Source organism: Peromyscus eremicus, chromosome 5 (assembly GCF_949786415.1).
Source record: "Peromyscus eremicus chromosome 5, PerEre_H2_v1, whole genome shotgun sequence".
NCBI lineage: Eukaryota > Metazoa > Chordata > Mammalia > Rodentia > Cricetidae > Peromyscus > Peromyscus eremicus.
Window position 1 is genome coordinate 56,601,857 of NC_081420.1, and position 24,925 is coordinate 56,626,781.

Genomic DNA, 24,925 nt, shown 5'->3' on the forward strand with positions numbered 1-24,925 from the left:
CCAAGTTCATGACAAAGGAAAACCAATGCACCTGGGGGACTGGTTAAATGATTTATGGTTGAACTGTTTTTGGTAGATTGTTATATGAACACAAAGAGGAAAATGTGGGTCGTATAATGGTGTGATACCAGGACTGAGGTAAGAAATAATAGTCACACGCTTAGAGCAAAGCACCAGTAGTTTTCTCTGAGTGAAGGAGCTAACTAAGCCTTCTCAAGTCTTTTCTGCATTATTTTGCACTTCCTAGATATCTTAAACTACAAATGGGTACTTGTTTTTAATCCAAAACAGATGTTATCATAAAGAAGATGAATGTTTGTTAGGTTTCTGCCCTAAGCATCAGCTCCGGGTATGTGATATTGAGTGGGCAGACTGGTTGTCTCTCTCCTCTCTAAGTTGCCACACCTGAAAAATGCGAGCAAGTTATGGGTTGCTAATATAAGGTTATTGCTAGGCTTTAAGGAGAAAGTAGATGTAAAACATATATAAAATACATAAAACATATCCTATCACTTTATGTGTTTTATATATATTTAAAATTATACTTCTATTACGAGATTGAAAGTCACTTAAATAGCACAGTGATAGAATTGGACTTAATGGACCAAAAATACTCTGTTAACCATGCATTATGTGGCGAGGATTCCTTAGAGGTTTGGGGTGTCTGTTCTGTATGACCTAATGGTAAGCTATATAGGTTTTTGTTTGTTTGTTTGTTTGTTTGTTTGTTTGTTTTTACATCCCAGACAAAAACAAAATCCTCTTTCCTCTGCGTGACATGAGCTTGTCCCTTACAGCCTAAGAAGTCTCCCTCCAGCGAGCAGCTCTAGTCTCAAGGAGAACTGAGCACAGAGAAAGCCGGTCACTTCTTGTCTTTAGTGGAATATCCAGCCAATAGGATAAAGGGGCGCATTTGAAATGCAAGTCTCCTTTCTGGAGTTGCCCCTGTTCCACGGCTAATTTGGATCTGCTTTTGGAGCATAAGGAAGTATAAATTATAGCTAAATGGGACCATTGGAAACAATGGGAGAAGCTGCTGAGGGACGGTGGGGGCGGGGCCTGAGCAGGAGAACATTGGGGGACTGGAAATGAGACAGGTTCTGAAATATTTTCAAACCCTTTTACTGCCATCTGTTAAAAGTCTACGCTGCTAGGGATTTATCATTTCCCATCAATGAATCCTCTGGCTATGGAAAACATTTGGTAAGAAATGATTAGGCTCCTTTCTTCATGGTAAGAAAGGAAAGAAGGAGCATGGAGCTGGGGTGGAGCCAGACTCCTGGGCAAGCGCGTCCCAAGTGCTGTTGGCTGCATGTTAAAAAGACCAAGCGGGAATTTTTTTTGTTTGTTTGTCTAAAACCTGTTTTGCTATCATGCTGCAGACCTAGGGTCAGCACTGTCATAGATGACCCAGCTGTTTAGAAGATCGGACTACGAAACCCATCCCCTATGAAGCTGTTCACAGGGCCATGGCAAGGTCTGTCAGTTCCTGGATTAGCCATGAAATTTCTGAACCTGGGGCCGGTTTAGCACTTGGATCAATTTCTCAGATTGTTGAGTTAAAAAAAATACCTAGGGGCTAGTTGGCTCAGTGGGCAGGAACACTTGCTGTCCAGCATGAGGACCTGAGTTCCGATCTCAGTACCCACTTAAAAAACCAAGTGTGGCCTAGTAAGCACACTACCTGTAACCCCAGTAGATGGAGACAGGAGGATCACTTAGCTTTCTGAGTGCCAGTAGGGCTCCAGATTTGGTGAGAGACCCTTTCTCAAAAGTATAGGTCAGAGAGTAGGAGGATTTTGGGGTTCATGAATATGATTGAAACATTGTATAAACCCACCAAAGAATTCAAAGAATTTAACTAAAAAGAGTAACTGAGCAGGAGACGACATCCTCCACAGGCCTCTATTCATGTGCAGACACAAGTCCATCTACATATGTACTCATAAAGCACACACATGCACACACACACACACACTCACACACACACACACACACTCACACACACACACACACACACACACACACACACACACACACACGGGGTGGAGAGAGGGACAGAGAGAGAGAGACAGAGAGACACACAGAGAGAGGGACTATAAACAGAATAAATCCAACTGTTTTGTAAAATGGAAATCAAGCAGAAAATGAGGATGGTTTTGCAGTTAAATGATTTTAGTTTTAGTCTCAAAGATTAATGAGGTAATCTATAAAACAAACAACTCCGACTGGAAAAGTGCCTCATTATCCCTTTATTAGCTACTTTTCTCTCTGCTATGACAAAATACCCTACAAAAGCAACTTAACTAAGGTCAGGATTACTCTGGAGTGGTTTGAACGTAGGTACAGTTAGTCTTGATGGTGGGAGGTGTGGTAGCAAGGCTCTGAGGCAGCTGGTTGTTGTGGGAAATTTGTACACTGTGTGAAAATGTGTTGTTGTGATTGGTGTAATAAAAGCTGAATGGCCAATAGCTAGAAGGAGGTTAGGCGGGACTTCCGGGGACAGAGAGGACTCGGGGAAGAAGAAGGCTGGGTTGCTAGCCAGAGAGGAAACAGGAGGTACAAGATGAAAGAGAGGTAACACCACGTGGCAGAATGTAGATTAGTATAAATGGGTTAATTTAAATTATAAGAGCTAGTTGAGACAAGCCTAAGCTAAAGGCCAAACTTTCATAATTAATAAAATCTCTCCATGTTGTTATTGGGGCTGGCATGGGGAAAGGAAGTCTGTCTACGGCTGGGCGTGTTGCATCTTCAGTTGGGAAGCAAAGGGAGGAATTATCGTGCCCAGACTACATCCTCTTTATTCAGCCAGGGACTCCGGCCAAGGGAAAGGTGACATCCACTTTTAGAGTGAGTCTTCCCACCTCAATTGATGCTGTTTAGAAAACTCCCCACAGACATGCTCATTGGCTTGTGTCGGTGGTGATTCAAGATCAGATCAAGTTGGAAAATCAATAGTAATCATCACAGTCTCGAAAGACAGTTGGTGGGAACTGTTCACATAGTTCCCAAGGTCTACGGCTCTCTGCATCCACCTGCTCTCCACACTCCATAGCTGCCTCGTCTCATCTCGATTAGGCTTAGTCATGTCTCCAAGTCTAGTCTTCTGAGACACACATGAGCTCCATCTGTTTTAGGCATTCTTGGCTGTTTTGCTGTATCACTCTTCCTTCTTCCCTTCTTCCTTCCTTCCTTCCTTCCTTCTTTCCTTCCTTCCTTCCTTCCTCCTTCCTTCCTTCCTTCCTTCCTTCCTTCCTTCCTTCCTTCCTTCCTTCCTTCCTTCTCTCCTTCTTTCCTCCCTCCTTCCCTCCCTCCCTCTCTGTCTCCTTCTTTCTAAGATTGTTTGTTTATGTATTTTTATGTATGTGGTGTTTTGTCTGCATGTAGGCCTGCATACCAGAGGAGTCATAAGATCCCCTGGGACTACAGTTACAGCCCTTTATGAGCTGCCATGTGGATGCTGGGAAATGAACTCAGGCCCCCTGGAAGAGCAGCTAGTGCTCTTAACCACGGAGCCACCTGTCTCTCCAGCTCTGCATGCGGTTTCTTAAAGATACCAACCCAGTTGTTCTTAACTTGGTTGTTTTCCTGGCTATTGCTTGAGGTACTCCATTACTCCCCTTTCCTAAAACTGGGAGCTTTATGTAATAGTAGGGAAGACTATAGAAAACAGTGGTAACTGGGCTGGAAGGAAAGCAGAAATTCACAAGTTAAAAAACTACTTCATGTGTGTATGTGTGTTCATGCACATGTTAACACATATGTGTGCAAGTGCATATGTGTGTGCATGAGTGTGAATGTGTATACATGTGTGAGTGTATGTGGGAGATCAACCTCATGTGCAGTTCCTCAAGATGCTGTTCATATTTTTTGTTTGAGACAAAGACTCTCATTGCGCTGGAACTCACCAACTAAGCAGGCTGGTCAAGGAGACCCAGGTTCTGTGTTCTCACGGCTGGCATTAAAAAGCTGGTGTCACCATGCCTGGCTTTTTAATGTGGGTTCTGGGGATCAAATCCAGATCCTCATGCTTGTATGGCAGGTCCTTCACCAGCTGAGTTCTCTTCCTAGCTGGTTACAGGCCTAAATCAACTTATTTTACAATTAATCTTGATTTTGGTATTGGCAGAGATATATACATTTATGCATTGTAACTATAATGAGTACTTTATTCCGAAATACACATTTCTCTTAGGAAGTTGCAGTAATAGCACAGTTTCAAAGCACTGTCACAATACACGCCAACTTCTAATCAGTTGTGTTTTCTTCAACCAAAGAAGAGAACATCATCCTTGCATTTTGTGGGCTTCCCCCCACCGCTCTGAATTTAAAAAGAAAAGGAGAAGACAGAAACAAGGAAACATGATATACTTTAAAAAGTTTGTGTTCAAAATTGCTCTGTTGTCCCAAGTGTTCACAGTTTTACTGACAATCACGCTCAGGGTGCGGAGGGGGGCGGGGGACCTCGGTGAGTTGGTAAAGTCCAAGTTTGCGGGTTTTCAAATTAATGACAATTGAGAGACTTTTATATGTAGCAGGGTTTTGCCAGCTGTGAAATACAGCCAACCATAAGATGAAACCACTATTGTATCAACAGAAACAGGAAGTAGACATGGTCCAGAGAATGATGGTCTGCAGGTGCTGGTGTCTGAAGCCTGAGAACCTCAGAGCATCTCTAGAATATACTGAGTTTCTAGTGGAATAATAATTAATGTGCATTTGCCAATTCTGCATTCTGCTTCCTCAAACATTCTTCATTAGAAAGATACCATCAACAGAAGAAAAAGAAACCAAATTCACTTGACTGTATCCATGAATGTTTCTGCAAATGAAACATAATTTTGTGATTATGTTAATCAGATAAATGTGTTTTGTTTGGTTCAGAAAGATTGAAGAATTTTTGACCCAATTATGAAATTTACATTTTAAATATGAAACATATGGGTATATACTCACAGATTACATAACATCCTCGAGTGTATAAAAAGGAACAATCTGACAGATGTTCACAGAGGACTGGGCATAGAAGACATATCAGGTGTGAGTTAATGATGGCGGCAGCTAGAATTGGATTTTATTGCCAAAGAAGGCAGACGGGAACTCAGCTTCTGCGTGGCCTCCCGAGATCACTGTATTCCCCAGTTGTAGCTTCTTCCAAAGATGTATTCTTCCTGCCAAGCCTGGCCATATGAGTCGTTGGAATAGATTGGTTTCAGTACTCGATGTGTTTTTCAGGGATGCTGTGGTAGCCTTAGTGCCAGTACAACAAACAAACACTCCTTATTCAATCCTCCCATCCTTTCCTAAGGTCTTTGGTTCTTGTCATATAGAAATATTCCTCAGACTATGATTCTTTACTATCGGCTCTGACTTTTTAAACTTAGAGTGACCAAACAAGTTAGTGATCATTCCATTATTGTACAAAAGAATATGGCTTCGGGAATGTTTATTACAGATTTGTAGGTCACAGGAAACAATAACAAAGACGACTAAGACCCGTCTAAATGTTTGGAAAGAGGACATTGGTTTAATAAATCAGACTACTTCAATACAAGGGCATGCTTAACAGCCATTGGAAAATGAGGAAGGAGTTTTATATAAGAAGAAAATACATTGTACAAAGGGAATAAGGCAAGTTATGAAACAATGTAAAATAGGATGTTGTTCCAATTACCATTGCCCAGACAAACCAGATGGAACACATACCAGTGGGCAGACAGGAGTCACCTAGCTAGGTGATGGATTTGCAAATAATTTTAATGATAGTCTTTTGGTTCTCACACGCATATATGTATCTCTCTTTCCATATGTATGTGTGGATTCTAATTTTTCTACAAAGGAATGGATAAAAATCACAGCATGCTGTATCTGTTTGCAGTGATCAATGCAAAGACTTAACTATTACTGTGACTTCATAACAATCAGGGGTGCACATTGCTCATGAATAATTGAATTCACTTTTAGGACGATTGCGCTTTAAATTTAGTTTCTGACCATTTCATGTGTGTATACTGCATTGTGAAAATATTCACCCTTGGTACCCTCTTGTCCCTCTTCTACCCCTAGAGATCTCCTTCTTTTTGCCGAGTGTCCCTCTTCCTCCTTTCATTCCTTGTGTGTGTGTGTGTGTGTGTGTGTGTGTGTGTGTGTGTGTGTGTGTTTGCAGGTTGTACACAGGTAGCCACAGCTGCTGTGTGTTTATGAGTCTATTGGCCATGCCATATCTAGAACACAGCATTTTGTAAGACTCCACCCCATCCTCCACTCTTACTATCTCTTTGCCTCTTGTTTTTGTGATGTTCCTTCCCAGGGTCTTAGAATGGGTAACATAGATGACTGATTTAGTGCCGAGCACTCAGCAGCCATTTATTCTCAGCATTCTGAACAGCCACGAGTCTCTATATTAATCATTGCTCACTACAGAAAGAAGTCTCTCTCCAAGGTGGATGTCAGCACTGGTGTAGGGGCCTGGCGATTGTCAGCAATTGATTTGTAAATATAAACAAGTATAATTTCAAAAATTCTGTCAATTGATTGCTGAGATCAGCTTTGCTTAGGAATATACAAGAGAAAAGAGGGAGGGTATGGGCTGAACAGTGGACGCTGTGCCCTTCAACAGGGAGAGGGTGAAGTGATGATGGAGAAGGTGACAATGGGGACTGAAATGCTGGAACAAATTTCTCTTACTTCTTGGACCACATTGTCTTGGCACTTAGGAGCTGTGGGAAGATACTGTATCTGCTCAGGGGAAGCCAGACCACTTGTGGATATTTCCTCATGGCATAGAACACTTTTTAGAGTTAAGTCTACAAAGGTATTTAGAGCCATTGAAAACACATAAATAATAACAAGTCTCCTTGCTTCACAAAGATATATTTTCCTGTAATATTTCCATCTCTTTGCATCTCTGTCACATTATTACTTCCATCATTCAAATACAGTAAAAACTCATCTTTAAATGAAATAAAAAATGGAAAACAATTACATATATGTTGGCTTTAATACAGCCTTCAAGCTTTAAATGATTTTAAAATGAAGGCTATCTAATTTACAAGTCAAAAGAAGTTTCATCATTTTTGATATTTCCTCCAAATCTCCCTTTCTTCCTTATAAAATGTTAATTTCATTCAGCTGACAGTAATGAGAATTGCAGCTGAACAGATAACGTATATACAGCTTCTCTACTTGAAACTATCACATTGTCTTGGAAAATGTACCCTTTATTTTAAATGAATTCAAACATTTTTGAGAAAGTCAAAGTTTTTATTTCAAAAGTGAATTCTGGCTGGGCGGTGGTGGTGCACGCCTGTAATCCCAGCACTCGGGAGGCAGAGGCAGGTAGATCTCTGTGAGTTCGAGGCCAGCCTGGTCTACAGAGCTAGTCCAGGACAGGCTCCAAAGCTACAGAGAAACCCTGTCCCGAACTCGAACCCCCCCCCCCCCCAAAAAAAAAGTGAATTCTGGAAAATCCTACTCCCTGTTAGGGCATTTACAAAAACTGTTTCGAGATGACAGCCTGCAGCAAGATCGACACTTTACGGCAGGATCATGAGCAACAGCTGTAACATTCCTGACTGGGCCTGGGTCTGTATACCTGGATCTGGAATCTGCAATCAAGAAGGCCAGTACCAGAGGAGCTGTCTTTGAAGAAAGAATGGCTCAATGTTTCCCCCGTGGCTCCTGTAAATACCTCAGAAAAAGCACCAGAACTGGCTCTGCAAAGTGGGACTCACAACTTTCAGAGAAGGTGTTTCTCATGATCCGCCACCACAAGACCACCACCATCTTCACGGAAGCCAAGGAGTCGAGTACCGTGTTCCAGCTAAAGCGTGTTGTCCAAGGCATCCTCCAGCAGCCTCCAGAAGAGCAGCGGCTGTACAAGGATGACCAGCTCCTTGATGACAGAAAAACTCTGGGCGAGTGTGGCTTCACTAGCCAGACAGCACGGATATAGGCCCCAGCCACAGTGGGCCTGGCCTTCGGTGCAGATGATGCCTTTGAAGCCCTGCACACTGAGCCCTTCTCCAGCCCTCCAGAGCTTCCAGATGTGATGAAGCCATAGGATTCTGGAGGCAGTGCCAATGAGCAAGCTGTGCAGTGAGGCCCCAGGCCCATCCCCCTAGAGACCAATTCCCTCAATAAAGACGATTTGGCTGTCAAAAACAACTGTTTCAAAGGATTGTTTTCTACAGCTCATAACTTAGTCTGCACTCTCCAGCCTGGGAGGAGCAGAGCTTGGTGTGTGGTATAAATATGTTTTATATCTTAGTAGTTTGCTTTGTTATCAAATTCCTATTGAGATTCACCATAGAGAACTGGAAAATTATTTTTGCAACAAAAGAGAAAAACAATGTCAACTACTTAGGGGGAACAACGGAAGTGGTAAAATAGTACTAGGGAAAGAAAACTGAGCTGTCAGGAAGTTTCAGGATGTTCAATAGTTCTTGCAGGATCTCTTGAGAGGGGAGCTCATTAGGCTTTTGTTGAAGCACATACTTGTACAGAATAAAATTTGTCTGTTTGGTATGCAGTTTGAGACTAAAATGGGACTTTCTAGAAAACATTTTCTTATTAATTTGAAGAGATGAACATGATTTTATTAATGGACTCTTCTACCAACTCCTGATACCTCTTACTGGCTCACGTACCTTATTTGCAAAAACCCTATTCTAGTGCTGTGGGAAGATTACCTCAGAGTGAAGACTAACTGCATGATATCACCCTAGAAAAGTGTAACCCTCTTACTATTCTCCTCTGTTACCCACTGCGGCCAGAATGAGTGAGCAAAGGTCATCGTTTAGATAAGCTGGTCATGTTTTTTTATGCTGTTGATACACTTCCCTTTGAGGAAAGAGTCCAGTTGTTGGCTCTCAGCCTAGGATAGCCTCAGTGACACATTTGTGACCTACAAATGTTGCAGAAAGGACTTTGTCTGGCATCCAGGACAGATCAGGGAGAATTGTGTAGCTTGTAGATTGTTTGCTCTTCAAGCTGTTAGCCACGATTTTCTCCCCTTTGACAAATACACAAGAGAAACAGTGTAAAGGAGAGAAGATTTATTTGGGTTCATGGTTTCCGAGGCCTAAATCTGGGTTCACTGGTTCCATTGTAGCTAATCTATGTAGCGAGGCAGAAACATCGTGGAAGAGGGGCATGAGGAGTCTCATGGCAGCCACGAGGCAAAGAGGAATAACAGGAAGGGGCCAGAGCCAGATGGACCCTCATAGGCATACCCTAACAACCCAATCCATGGTTTCATAAAACTTTGAATCCATCAATGGATGGAACTCTTGGTTAAGACAGGATCCTCATCATTTAATCATCTTAGAAAATGAATGTCCTCATAGACACATTCAGAAGTATGAGTTTCAAATCCCGTAGGCATCTCTAAACCCAATCAAATAAAAGGAAATAAAAAAGAATAAAAGTTAATAGCAAAAGGCTATGGGACAACATGCAAGAAATCCACCTGTCCAACAGTCCAAGGCCACTATGTCATGAGGAAGTCCAAGTTTCATACAAAGCCCATAGTTAAGTAGTCTCATCCATAGACCCAGCTGTCACCAGCCAGGAACCTCTACAGCTCAGGGAACAGACACGTTAGTGAAGCAATCTTTGCCTCCTAGATGATTCTGGTGCTAGATCACTGAGTCAACTCCAACATTTGCATTATCCCAGCTGGACCCTGCCTGTCCTTCAAGATTCCACCATGTTCTTAGGGAGATAGTGTCCTGACTGTGGGCCTATGCCATGCAGCCACAATGTATTCAAGTTTGGAACATAGTAACTTTGAAAGACATTTCCAGGAGACTGAAGTCAATCAAAAACATCCAGAAATTGCCCAGTCTATGAAGATGGTTACAGCTGTGAAATATGCTCAGGGTAAGTGGGCACAGGATCCTTGACTTTATATGAGAAGGCTGATCTAAAGGGACCCGAAGAAAAGAAGAAACACCCCTTATTGGTATGTCCTTAGATCAAGGGCTTTGTGGTGCTATTCATTCCTCAGTGGCTAAGCAGATGAAGAGTGAAGTGGCAATTCTCACAGCAGCTGGGAAAGAAGTTATGATTGTTGGAATTGGTGAAAAAATTAGGTGCATGTTTTGTAGGGCTCACTCTGACTAGTTTTTGGTGTCATTCAAAGACATGGGATGAAAGGCCACTACTTTTGGAGATGCATCAATCACTGCTCTTGAATTGTTAATTTCTAGATATGAGTTGGAAGGCACTATCATTTTTAATCAGTTCAAGTCTGTTATCACCCATAAGACAGAAGTCCATCTTCTCTCCCAATACCATTGCAACTGCCAACATCATCTAGTACTCCCTGAAGGAGTTCATCACCAGTGAGCAGAGAGCCAGGATGATGACTTTTGATATGATTGACAAATTGACATTGACATTCAATCGCATCTGTCAGGCTATCACCATGAAGGCGGTGATTGAAATCATCTCTGGGTTTACTGCTCTGGCTTAATGAAAATCAAGTTGTAGCTTCAGACAAGATGTAAAGAAGGAAAACAAGCTGATTTCAAATGAGTGTTGTCCTTGTTGGGAGAAATTTGGTCCACTGAGTTAGAAAGATAGCAAGATGTTTGTAAATTTTCTTACAATAAACAAGTTACAATGAAAAAAATTAGCAAAAAACTCCCATCCCTCTAAAGAGGAAATTAATAAGGCAATTCCATTTAGTTTATCTGGTAGTTAAAAGAGATTTATTTTGGGGCAACTTACAACCAGTAAAGGAGTTGGTTACAGGATCCAGGAGAGGTGAAGTGGTTCTCTGGAGAACTCTGACTTGGTCTGCAATCCAGCATCCAGGATCACGAGGAGCCAAGAGAGGCCAGCATGTATGCATCCCAGGTCTTAAGGGCCCAAAAAGGCCACACCCCAGGGGCAGATCATAGGCAGGTATAGCAGTTACCTGCTGCCTCACTAGGGGCAGTGCTTCAAAGTCAAAGCTGGAACAGCTACCCACTGCACGGCTCCTGTGCCATTCAAAAGTATTCTTATCCAGTAACACAATCCTATTGATTTTTTAATCAACAATTTTTTTTATTGCTGCTGTTGTTTGTTAATTTTTATGTAGCAATGGATGCATGTTATACTGTATGACTTAGACTTAAGAAAAAATGAAATGAATAGTTTAGATAAAATGATGTCAATAGAGTACTCTGAAATGTCACTTCTGGGATAAAGAAAATTGGATTACATGTTCTTTGTGGTTCTGAAATATAAAGTTATTAAGTGCCTTTAGTTTTCAGTATAAGAGAATCATGTGGTGTTTTTATTTCAGGTCTTTAAATACTTGTAGCTGAACATCAGAATTGCTTTTACACTCTCCTAGGGCAGATTAGATATTGCTTTCCACTGTACTCTAGTCTCAGTCTTTAGACTTTCTGTTTCCAGTCACTAATAAATGCCATTTCATGTTTCCAGCTCTGATGTGGTGATATATGCTAATTCCTGTGCAGACCACTCACACAGTCTCACTAGCTTTCAGTTTTGCCAGGGTCTCTTTGGGGCTATAGAGAGGGCTCAGTCACTCAAAGTTTTATGGATTATATTTCCTGGAAAGCTTTGGATTCCAACTTTGGATCAAATGGATACAATTTTTAACACTGAAAAAATAGAAAATTAATTTGATAAAATTAGTTTAGGTGTAAGGAGCATTAACTTAGATGATTCTTTTTTTTGCAGTAACAATTCAAAAAAATTAGATGAGTATGTGTTTTTACTTAGTTATGCCTGGAAGGAGAATGCTGTTCTGTTCATAAGAACACTTGAAGTGCATTGTTTGGCTCGTTATTCTTTTCTTATTCAGAAATTATAAAACATCTCTCTTCCCATTTATAAACATAGAATCAAAGTTATTTGCTTATGAGGAAAGTTTTTGAATCATGATTGTCTAGCATATATGAACAAAAGCTTAAAGTGGATAAAATGCTTCTAATTTCCCAGAATCTATAAAAGGTATCTAGGACAAGAATTTGTCTTGTTCTTTGTCTTACAGTCATTATCATGCAGCAGCACCACAAATTACCAAATAGACTCCAGCCAGGAAAGCAGGTAGGCTAGCTGCAGACCTTCACCTCCTTCCTCTCCTTCAAACACAATGTTCTAGTCTTAGCCTCTACGATGTTCTAAGGTACACCATCTGCTGTGGCCTCCCACTCCTCTCTGCCACCATCTACAGTGGATCACACAGATCTTCCTCTCCAGCCTTCCTCCCCACTCAGCCTGTTATCCTTGCCCCAAACTCCAGCAGACATTCTCCAGGAAGTCATCAGCCAAGCTTGGCAGAGAAGCAAGAAGGCCAGTGAAGTAGTAGGTGAGCTTCAGATCTCCAGTCTTCCTCCTTTCCTACATGTCCAATTCTCTAGTCTCATCTTCCGTTCTATAGCAGATTACCTGTTAATGACCTCTCGCCACTCTCTACCTCCATTCTCTGAACTAAATAGATCTGGTAGAACGCCCTGCTTTCTTTCTTCCTCTGGATTCCCTCACACCTCCCCTTCTAGGCCATCCCCACTCCTAAGTATCAGCTCCCAATACCTAGAAACACATTTTACCAGGAACCCCCAGTGTCCATACCTATCAGAATCCCAGAAAAATTTCCTACCAGGCAACACACAGCTACCATACTCTCCTAAGAACTAGGGAAGGCAACAGAATCCAAGGAAAAAAACACCCACACAGCAAAGACAAGATCACATATCAATACCTAGAATTACAATCTTCTCAAACCCAGATGGCTAGGTGCCAATGTACAAACACAATCAACAATAGCCAGGAAAATATGGCTACATTGGAAACCAGGAACCTTACTACAGTAGGCTCCACATATTCCAACACAGCTGAAATATAAAACAAAACCCTTAATATAGCCTTTATGAATATGATAGAGTTTCTTAAAGAGGAAATTAATAAATCCCTTAAAGAAATCTATGTAAACACAAGCAAACAGTAGAAGGAAATGAATAAAACAATTCAAAATAAGAAAGTGGAAATAGAATCAATAAAGAAAACCCAATCTGAAGAAAGTTTGGAAATGAAAAATTTAGGAACTTGAACAGGAACCTCTAAGGCAAGCTTCACCAACAAAATAGAAGAGATGGAAGAAAGAATCACAGACATTGGAGACTCAATAGAAGAAATGGATACCTCTGATAAAGAAAACATTAAATCTAAAAACTTCCCCAGCACCAAACATCCAGGAATCTGGGACATTAAGAAAAGGCCACATCTGTGAATAATAAGAATAGAGGAAGGAGAAGAAACCCAGGTCAAAGAAAGTACAGAAAGTATTTTCAACAAAATCGTAGGAAAAAAATTCCTTCACTTAAAGAAGGAGGTGTCTATCAAGGTAAAAGAAGCATACAGAATACCAAGTAGACCGGACCAGAAAAGAAATTCCTTACAGCCCATAATAATAAAAATACTAAATGTACAGAACAAAGAATATTAAAAGCTAAAAATGAATAAGACTAAGTAACATATGAAACCAGAGCTATTAGTAACACCTGACTTCCCAATGGAGACTCCAAAAGCCAGAAGGGCCTGGGCAGATGTTCTGCAAATCCTAAGAGACGACAGATACCATCCTAGACTAATGTACCCAGCAAAACTTTCAATCACAATAGATGGAGAAAATAAGATATTCTGTAATAAAACCAAATTTAAGCAATATCTATAAATCCAGCCCTCCAGAAGGTGCTAGAAGGAAAACACCAACCTAAAGAACTTAGCTACAACCAAGAAATCATAGTAATAAATATCCCAATCCAGCAAATCAAAAGAGGAGGAACACACACACACACACACACACACACACACACACACACACACAAACACAAAACCACCACCACCACCACCACCACCACCACCACCACCACCACCACCACCACCACCAAAATAACAGGAATAAACAAACACTGCTCATTGACATCTCTCAACATCAATAGTCTTAGTCCCCTAATAAAATGACAGATACTAACAGAATGGAAGCAAAAACAGGATACATCCTTCTTCTGCATCCAAGAAACACACCTTAACATCAAATATAGACATCATCTCATAGGAAAAAAATGGAAGCTATTCCAAGCAAAAGAACCTAAGAAGCAAACTGGCATAGCCATTTTAGTATCTGACAAAGTAGATTTCAAACCAAAACTAATCAAAAGGGATAGGGAAGGACACTACATACTCATTAAAGGAAAAATCCATCAAGATGACATTTCAATCTTAACATCTAGACCCCAAACACAAGTACACTCACTTTTGTAAAAGAAACCCTGATACAGTTTAAATCACATATTGACCCTCATACACTGATAGTGGGAGACTTCGGTCCTGCTCTCATCAATAGACAGGTTATCCAGAGAAAAACTAAACAGAGAAACACTGGAGCTCACTGACATTTTAAATCAAATGTTCCTAACAGATATTTAAAGAACATTCCACACAAACACAAAAGAATATACCTTTTCTCAGCACCTCATGAAACTTTCTTCAAAACTGACCTCATACTTGGACACAAAGCAAGTCTCAACAGATTCAAGGAAATTGAAATAACTCCTTGCTGGATATCAACAACAGCAGAAACAACAGAAAGCTTATGAAATCATGGAAACTGAACAACTCTCTACTGAATGAATAATGGGCCAAGCCAGAAATTAAGAAAGAAATTAAAGACTTTCTATAATTGAATGAAAATGAATACACAACAAATCCAAATTTGCGGGACACAATGAAGGTGGTTCTTAGAGGCAAGTTCACAGCATTAAATACCTACATAAAAAAATGGAGAGATATCACACAAGTAGCTTAACAGCATACCTGACAGCTCTAGACCAAAATGATCAAACTCAGTACTGGAATCAATAAAATACAACGAATCAATGAGACAAAGAGTTTGTTCTTTGAGAGAATCAACAAGATAGACAAATCCTTATCCAAATGAACTAAAGGCAGAGAGAGAAAATCCAAATTAACAAAATTAGAAACAAAAAGGAGGATATAACAATAGGCATAGAGGAAATCTAGAGAATAATAAGGATATGCTTTAAAAAATCTATACTCCAACAAACTCTTGAATCTTTACACTTGATCTTAGCCAAAAGGCCGAGAAGCGATTGTTGAATCTTTAAAAATGGATAATTTTCTTGGTATATACCACTTGCTAAAGTTAAATCAAGATTAGATAAGCAATTTAAACAGACCTATATCCCCTAGTAAAATAGCAGTAAATTAATATCTACTTTAAAAAAACCTCTAGACCAGATGATTTTATTGCAGAATTCTGCTAGACTTTCAAATAAGAACCAATACCAATACTCCTCAAATTATTCCACAAAAACAAACACAGTAGGAACATTGCCCAATTTGGTTTATGAGGCCAGTTACCCTGCTACCCAAACAACATAAAGATCCCAACAAAGAAAGAGATTTACTGATCAACTTCCCTTAAGAACATAGATGCAAAAATTCTCAATCAAGTATTTGTCAGCCAAATCCAAGAACACATCAAAAGGATCATCCATCGTAATCAAGGAGGCTTCATCCCAAAGATGCATGGATGGTTTCAACATATATAAATCGATAAATGTAACCACCATATAAACAAAATCAAAAGACAAAAACCAAATGATCATCTTATTAGATGTAGAAAGGCCTTTGACAAATCCAAAACACCTTCGGATAAAAGTTCAGGAGAGGTTATGGATACAAAGGGGCATACCTCAACATAATAAATGCAGTTAACAGCCAGCCCATATTCAGCATCAACTAAAATTGATAGGAATTCAAACAATTGTATCGAAATCAGTGAACAAGCCAAGGTTGTACACTCTCTTCACATCTGGTCAGTATAGTACTTGAAGTCTTGGCTGAAGCAGTAAGACAATTGGAGGAGATCAAGGGGATACAATTAGGAAGGAGAGAAGTCAAAGTATCCTTATTTGCAGATGATACTAGAGTACCATAATGACCCCAAAATTTCTACCTGGGAACTCCTTTAACTGATAAATACTTTCATCGAAGTAGCTGGATACAAAATTAACTCACAAAAATCAGTAGCCCTCCTATGTGCAATGATAAAAAAACTGAGCCAGGCGGTGGTGGCGCACACCCTTTAATCCCAGCACTCGGAGCAGAGCAGGGAGGCTGGATCTTTGTGAGTTCGAGGCCAGCCTGGTCTACAGAGCGAGATTCAGGAAAAGGCGCAAAGCTACACAGAGAAACCCTGTCTCAAAAAAACAAAAAAAAAAAAAAAAAAAAAAAAACTGAGAAAGAAATCAGGGGAAACAGCTTCAATAATATTCAAAATAATACTTCACAATGGCCTCAAAAATATAAAATATCTTGAGGTAACTCTAATCAAACAAGTGCAAGACTTGTATGATAAAAAGTTCAAGACATTGCTGAGTAGTATTTCATTGTGTATATGTACCACATTATGTTTATCCATTCTTCAGTTGAAGGGCATCTAGGTTGTTTCCATGTTCTGGCTATTACAAACAATGCTGATATGAACATAGCTGAACAAGTGCTCTTGTGGTGTGGTTGAGCATTCCTTGGGTATATGCCCAAGAGTGGTATAGCTGGATCTTGGGGGAGATGGATTCCCAATTTCTAAGAAAGCGCCATAGTTGATTTCCAAAGTGGTTGCACAAGCTTGCATTCTCACCAGCAGTGGAGGAGGGTTCCCCTAGCTCCACATCCTCTCCAGCATAAGGTGTCTTCAGTGTTTTTGATCTTAGCCACTCTGACAGGCATAAGGTCATCATGAGGTTTGCAGACAAATGGATGGATCTAGAAAAAATCATCCTGAGTGAGGTAACCCAGACTCAGAAAGACAAACATGGTATGTACTCACTCATAGGAGGATACTAGATGTGGAATAAAGATGACTGGACTGCTACTCCACATCACCAGGGAGGCTACCTGGAAAACAGGACCCTAAGAAAGACATGGGGATTGCCCAATGACAGAGAAATGGAATGAGATCTACATGAACAGCCTGGACATGAGTGGGGGTAGTGAAGGGCGAGGATCTAGGGAAAGAGAGCTTGGGGATCGGGAGATCCCAGCTGGATCAACAACAGAGAGGAAGAACAAGGAATAGGAGACCATGGTAAATGAAGACCACATGAAAATAGGAAGAAGCAAAGTGCTAGAGAGGCCCGCAGAAATCCACAAAGATACCCCCACAACAGGACTGCTGGCAATGGTCGAAATATAGCCCAAACTGACCTACTCTGGTGATAGGGATGGCCAAACACCCTAATTGTCATGCTAGAAACCTCATCCAATTACTGAGGGATCTGGATGCAGAGATCCATGGCTAGGCCCCGGGTGGATCTCTGGGAGTCCAATTAGCGAGAGTGAGGAGGGTTTATATGAGCGAGAATATTGTTGAGACCAAGGTTGGATAAAGCACAGGGACAAATAGCCCAATGAATGGAAACACATGAACTATGAACCAATGGCTGAGGGGTCACCAACTGGATCAGGCCCTCTCAATGGGTGAGACAGTTGATTGGCTTGATCTGTTTTGGGAGGCATCCAGGCAGTGGGACCAAGGTCCTATGCTCATTGCATGAGTTGGCTGTTTGAAACCTGGGGCCTATGCAGGATCGCTTGGCTCGGCCTGGGAGGAGGGGACTGGACCTACCTGGACTGAGTCTTCCAGGTTGATCTCAGTCTGCGGGGGAGGCTTTGCCCTGGAGGAGGTGGGAATTGGGGGTGGGCTTGGGGGAAGGTGAGGGGGGGGCGGGAGAGGGGAGAACAAGGGAAATCCGTGGCTGATATGTAGAACTGAATTGTATTGCAAAATAAAAATAAAATAAAATAATAAAAAAAAGTCCAAGACACTGAGAGAAGAAATTAAAGAGAATATCAGGGGATAAAAATATCTCCCATGCTCATAGATCAGTAGGATTAATATTGTAAAAATGGCCACTCTACCAGAAACAATCTATAGATCCAATGCAATTCCCATCAAAATTCCAACACAATTCTTCACAGGACTCAAATGGACAGTTTTCAGCTTCATATGGAAACACACACACACACACACAACACACACACACACACACACACACACACAAAACAGGATAGCAAAAACAATACTACACATAAAAGAATATGAAGAGGTAACACCGCAACTCCCAATTTCAAGTTATACTACAGAGCTAAAGCAATAAAAACACTGATATTGACACAGAAGCCAACATACTGATCAATAGAATCAAATTAAAGGCCCAGACATAAGTCCACACATCTAAGGACACCTGATTTTTGATAAACAAGCTATAAACACACACTAAAAAATGAACAGTATCTTCAACAAATGGTGCTGGTCAAACGGGATGTCTGCATGTAGAAGAATATAAATACATCTGTACTTATCACCCTGCACAAAACTCAACTCCAAATGGATCAAAGATATCAACATATGGTCAGATACACTGAACCTGATAGAAGATTAAATGGGGAATAGCCTTGAACTCTTTAGCACTTGAAAAGACTTTTTTAACGGAAAGATGTTATCAGTGGCATTAAGATCAACAATTCATAAATGGGATCTCTTGAAACTGAAAAGCTTCTGTGCAGCAAAGGACATCATCATTCAGTCAAAGGAGTGGGCTACAAAACATGAAAAGATTTTTCCCAACCACACATCTAATAAAGTGCTAATCTCCAAAATATATAAATAATCAAAAAATCTAGATCTCAAGAAAACAAATAACCCACTTAAATAATGGTGTGCACAGATCTAAATAGAGAATTCTCTAAATCAGAAACTCAAATGGCTGAGAAACACTTAAAGAAATGTTCTCATCCTTAGCCTTCGGGTCAATGAAATCAAAACTACTTTGAGATTTCATTTTACACCAGTCAGAATGGCTAAAATCAATAAAACAAGTGCCAACTCATGCTGGCAAGGATGTGAACAAGGGAAGAACACTCCTCCAGTGCTGGTGGGAGTGCAACTTTTATAGTCACTGTGGGAATCAGTGTGGCAGGTCCTCAGGAAGATGGGAATAAATCTACCTCAAGATCCACCTATATGATTCCTGGGCATATACCCAAAGGATGCTTCATCCTACCACAGAAACACTTGTTTAACCATGTTCATTGCTCCTCTTTTCGTAACAGTCAGAAATTGAAAATAGCCTAGGCATCCCTTGACAGATGAATGGATGATGAAAATGTAGTACATTTACATAACGGAATATTACTCAGACATTTAAACCATAAAATTCACACATGAATGGATGGAGCTAGAAAAAAAATCACCCTGAGTGACGTAACTTAAACCCCAAAACACAAATATGATATGATTTATATAGCTGTTAAGTCACTGATAAGCAATCTATAATTCATAGATCTACAGAGTTTAGTTATAGAGTAAGGGACTAAACAGGCACAGAGAGATCTCCTTAGGAAAAAGAAATAGAATATAGAGTATGGATGGATTTGGGGTATTGAAATGGGAAAATCAAGGGGGCAGGGAAGGGGGTGGAGGGAGGGAAATACAGGTAGAGACAGTTAAAATTAAGGGCATTTGAAGGGTAGTATAGAAACCTAATCCAGTAGAAGCTTTGTAAAATATATACATACATGAAGGGGATCTAAACGAAATCAAATAACAGGGGACACAGCACCCCCCTGAACATTTATTGTCAGCAAATGAAGCTTCCAGTACCAAGACTGGGTAACAACTGAGTTGTTGGCCTAAGGTGTCATACGGGAACCCCTAAACAACTCAGGCTGTTGCCTAGACTGTAGGCTGCACTCCACAAACAGGTAGTAAAACCCCCACTGCTAAAGTTGCCTACACGACTTTGTGAACATGGGGAAGTTGAGCTTCATCCCTGTGTTCTAATGTCTTTGGTACAGGAAGGTACTTTGCACACAATGAAAGGAGAAACAAACACCGACCTGGTCACAATCTTTTTGATCTACAACGCTGTCCTGTCTCCAAGATAAGTTAGTGCAATGGAGGCACAAGGCTTGTGAGAGTAATCAATCAACATCTGATTTGATTTAGGGCCCACTCCAGGAGGTTGAATCCAGGCCCTACACCGCTTTGGTGACAAGGACCTAAAACTGGATAGCCTAGGGACTAGGGTAAAACCAAATACTACTGTTCTAAAAAAAAAAAAAAAAAAAAAAAGTAGAAATAAAATAACTCTTAATGACATTCTGCTACACTCATAGATCAGTGCCTTGCTCAGACATCATCACAGAAGCTTCCTCTTGCAGCAGATGGGAGCAAATATAGAGACCCAGAGTCAGATATTATGCAGAGAATGAGAGACCTTGGAAAACTTAGCCCTAACTGGGAAGTCTCTATGAAATCTCCCTCTCCAGGCTCAGGGTGTCCTGTGGAAGGGAAGGCAGAAACTGTGTCCTTTGTGTATGTATCATGACCTGAGTTTAGTGGTTTTATGGATTCCTGAGTGTGCAAAAGAGTGGTCTCTGTGTTAGCATCTGTTTCGTTTGCCTTTTCTTGGGCCTCATTCTATCTGTTTGTTTCATACTACTCCAATGTAATAGTTTTTGTTTTATCTTATTACATTTCATTTTATTTTATTTAAAAGAAGATAAAACTTCATGAGCAGAATAAGATATTCTGTTGCCTGGCATGTGTTGTACAGAATGTTACACTTGATCAATATGGACACTGCATTTCAGCTTATGGGGAAATGAGTACATTGTGTGGCTCTATATTTCCTTATCATGGTGGCAGAAGTAGTGAATACGTTACTATGAGTTTATCTTGATTCAGAGGAAAAGGAATTTTAAAAATCCATGCTGAATCCTCTTCCATTCTTCTAAAAAAAATACCAAGATATATTCAGATAAAAAAAATAAACTATCAAATATTTCACATATACCTGAAAGACTCAATCAGTAGCAAATATCGGTGCTCTGCCTGTCTCATAAACGTAAAAACTGTAATTCTGTGGGTTAAAATGGAAATCCCTCCAAAATTGCACAAATGGCAGGCAAGTTAAGAATTTACCACAAAATAACAATTTCTAAGGTATTTTCCCCCTTTGTTGTAGACTGTCACCCTCAAAATTCTTAAGTTGAAGCCCAGCCTTTTAGAATGCTTTAGAAATATGCATGTTGGAAATATAGACATTGTAGGTGCACTTCGTGAAGATGGTCCTTCTGGACTGAGCTGGGCCTCTCGCCCAATATGGCCAGCCCTCAGTGCAGTGGGTCATCTTGTAAATGAGTGACTGACTGAATGGATGCATAGTATATAAATGTGATTGTTAATCTTGACTGTCAACTTGATAGGGCTTAGAATCACCATAGAAACAAATCCTTGAATGTGACTTTGAGGAATTATCTAGGGTGGGTTAACTGGGGTAGAAAGACCCACCTTAAATGTGAACAGTACCATTCGAAGGGCTGGGTTTCAGGCTGAACTAGAAGAATGAAAGCTAAACACCATTATTCATCTCTCTTTGCCTCCTATGAATGGGGACAAGCAGACAGCTGCCTCCTGCCCCCGCTGTCATGCCTTCCGGGCCATGATGGAATACATTCTCTGGAACTGTGAGCAAAAGCCAACCCTTCCCCTTTTATATTGATTTTTCTCAAGTATTTTGTTGTGGCAATGAGGTAAGAAACTAATAAAATGCATGACTCCGAACCACCGTCAGTAAAAAGAAACAATTCAGCAAGAATTAGGACAGCACCACAGTCGTTTTTGTACCCCTACACTTAATATCATTCACATTCAAAATACGTCCATTGAATGAAGAGTTACACACTGAATAAACCCAGCGTGTACACATCCCAAGGAAAGATCTCCCCCCACCTCCACCCGAGGTACTTGATTCCCTATGAATCACTACTCTTCATGGAGGTCTCACAGTGGGGATTTGCATCGTAGATGAATGAGTCCTATGTTGTATTTATTTGGGGTAGAATTTCCATTTGTAAGTCATTTGATTTGTCCATTCTTTGATAGGTGATAAAAGATATACTAAGTCAACAGAGTGCAGCCTTGGTTCACCCTTGAGTCTGAAAGTTCTCTGATTTTAAAGTACCCACAATGCCCTTCCAAGGTCCCACAGTCATCTATGCATGGAAAGGGTAAAGCACTATCTTGTCACCATTATGAGTTTGTAAACATTGTTCCTAAATTAGGAGCCTCACTTGGGAGAAATGGCATATGCTATAAACAGAACTCTCGGTGTCTGGAGAGATGCTCAGCAGTTAAGAGCTCTCATTGCTCTTGTAAAGGATCCATGGTCAGTTCCTAGAACCTACCTGGTAGCTAAGAACCATCTGTAATTCCAGTTCCAGAGGATCCAACACCCTTTTCTGGCCTCCACAGGCACTGTATGGAAATAGTGTAGGCACACCTACAGGCAAAGCAGCCATACACTTAAAAGTAGAGTTTCCGTATAGTATCTTACTGTGTAGCCAGGAGTGGAGTGGTTTCACCTCTGAACATTTCTGTCTCAGGTTTGCCAGTGTTAGGGTTACAACCATGCTTTGGAAGCTATCATAATTTTGAGATGGTATAAGGATCTTTTTTGTCTAATCTTTGAATTTTTATACTATTAAAACTCAGAAGTATTTATTCAGGCCTAAATGCATGATCAAGGTTTATATTGATCATTTATTGTCTATGACAATTGCAAAACCAGGAATCTTTATGATGACTGCATCTAGAGCTCCAGTTTTTCTTTGCTTAGTCTTCTGAAATCTGTCATGTCTGAAATTTATTCTGAGATACACTCATGTAATAGACGTGCCTTGGGACTTTGGGACTAACTATAAGCCACAGTTGTGTATAGAGCAAAGTCTGATGAAGGAGATTGGTTTATATTTGGGTCTTCACATAATGGTCTGAAAATCCTAGGAAAGATGTGACCATAGCTTTGTGGAGTAGCCCCCACTAGCTATCTCCTCTTTTGCAGTGTGCTCCTTGCTAATAAAAAGACTAAGGTAGAAGGGTTAAGTAATGCCACAGCAATTTCCTTTCCAGACTGGACAGCCATTAGACACAGAAAAGACAATAAGAAAGAGAGGAAAGAGAAAAAACTCTGATCTTCTGCAGTGTAAGTCACTTCTTAGGGTAAGAAATTAAAGAATACTAAAGGGTTGGGGAGGTGGCTCTGTGGGTAAAGTGATTGCTCCACACAAGCTTGAGGACCTGAGTTCGATTCCCAGAACTCATATAAATCTGGGTGTGATGGTGCACACCTGTAACGCCAGTGTTCCTGCTGTGAGATGGGAGGCAGACCTGGAAATGACGGGAGACGATGGCAAACAGCAAAATATTTGTGTTGAACAAGGTGGAAAAGGAAAGACTGACATCTGAGGTTGTCCTCTGACTTCTGCACACACACACACACACACACACACACACACACACACACACACACACCTACCTTTTAAAAACAGAAAAAGGTTAACGAGTACATAGTGATTATCTTGCTTTTAATTCCATAATGACCAATCAGTCCTACCTTTTTGATAAATTCTGGATCATTACAGGAAACCAGAGCTATCCAAACCAATTTGTGATTCTGTTGTTTAAAATTATATATTGGCACAAGAAATAAATAGGGAGTGTAAGTTGGGACTGTTGGTTTATTTAGGCTTATCTTATTTGTGGCAGATGATAAATGGCTTATGCTTTAAGTGAACAATAAGAAGCAATTAATGATTCAGTAACGTGAATTACAAGAAACTTTGATAAGCCTCAGCAGGCTACAGTGTTCTGTTATGCCACAGTCCATGTCACCATGCCAAAGCAGATCTAGAAGCCAGACCATAAGACAAGCAACTGCTGTCCTTGACTTTGGTCTCAGGATGCAGAGCATCAAGGCCTTGATGACTCGACATAAACCTTTGAGAGAGGAAAATATATAGGGAGCTACAGACCTGTACCAACTGTTGCCTTCAACAAAGAAGAGTATGGACTTTTAAAAGAGAATTATGGGCATCAACATTTTCCTTCCTTCTCATTAAAAAAGTGTGTGTGTGTGTGTGTGTACACACATGTATTTATGATATGTATGTGGAGGTCAGAGGACAACCTCAAGTATTGTTCCTCAGGCCCCTCCCACCTTTTGTTTAAGGCAGGGTCTCTCACTGAGCTGGAACTTCTTTGTATACAGTCCAGGGAAGCCGCTCTGTGAGTTTCCAGGCATCTGCGAGTTTCTGTCTCCCATCTTCCAACTGTGGGATTACATGAGTGTGCTTGCCATCTATGTGGGTTCTGAGGATCTGAACTAAGGTCCTCTGGCTTTCAAAGCGAGTACTTTACTGTTGATCTGTCTTCTTCTCAGCTCAGTTTCCTTCTTCCTTTTTAATTCTTCTGTTCCCTGGAGTCATTGCTTCAAATACCGGAACATAAGCAGAGTTTTAAGCTTTGTTTCTGATCTGCTGCTCCTGCCACATCTTGCTGAGTTCACCGAGGGAAGTGAGCATTGAGCTCATGGATATCAGAGGACTGGAGTTCCACCCTGACAAAAAATATCCACATCATGGAATGTGGAGCTGACTTGAGAGTAACTTGATACATTATAATAATTCTAGAGCCTTATTTTAGGATCATGTCTAAATAGAAATGAGTTTCGTATGTGTGTTTTTCTTTGGGAAGAAAAATTATTTAAAAAATAACTGTTCCTTCTAAAGAGGAAAGACTTATAGCTCTAATTTCAGACTTTTTGAGAATAATTAGGCTTTGATAAACTGTTACTAAACTCTTAATATCCTGTCTTTCTTTCTGCAGGCAAGTGCTCTGACATAGAGCTTCCTCCCTAGCCCCTTAATTACTTTTTATTTTGAACAGGTTCTTGCTAAGTTGCACAAGGTAACTGTGACCTCACTCTGTAGTCCAGACAGGCCTTGAGTTTATGCTGTCCTTCCTCAGCCT

General features: G+C 40.5%; 2 pseudogenes; both read left to right on the forward strand.

Moving 5' to 3' along the window:
• The first annotated feature begins 7,511 nt into the window (after window positions 1-7,511).
• Window positions 7,512-8,104, forward strand: LOC131911056 (elongin-B-like; annotated as a pseudogene).
• A 152-nt stretch (window positions 8,105-8,256) lies between these two features.
• LOC131911057 (ATP synthase subunit gamma, mitochondrial-like) lies at window positions 8,257-10,480 on the forward strand (annotated as a pseudogene).
• The last annotated feature ends 14,445 nt before the right edge of the window (window positions 10,481-24,925 follow it).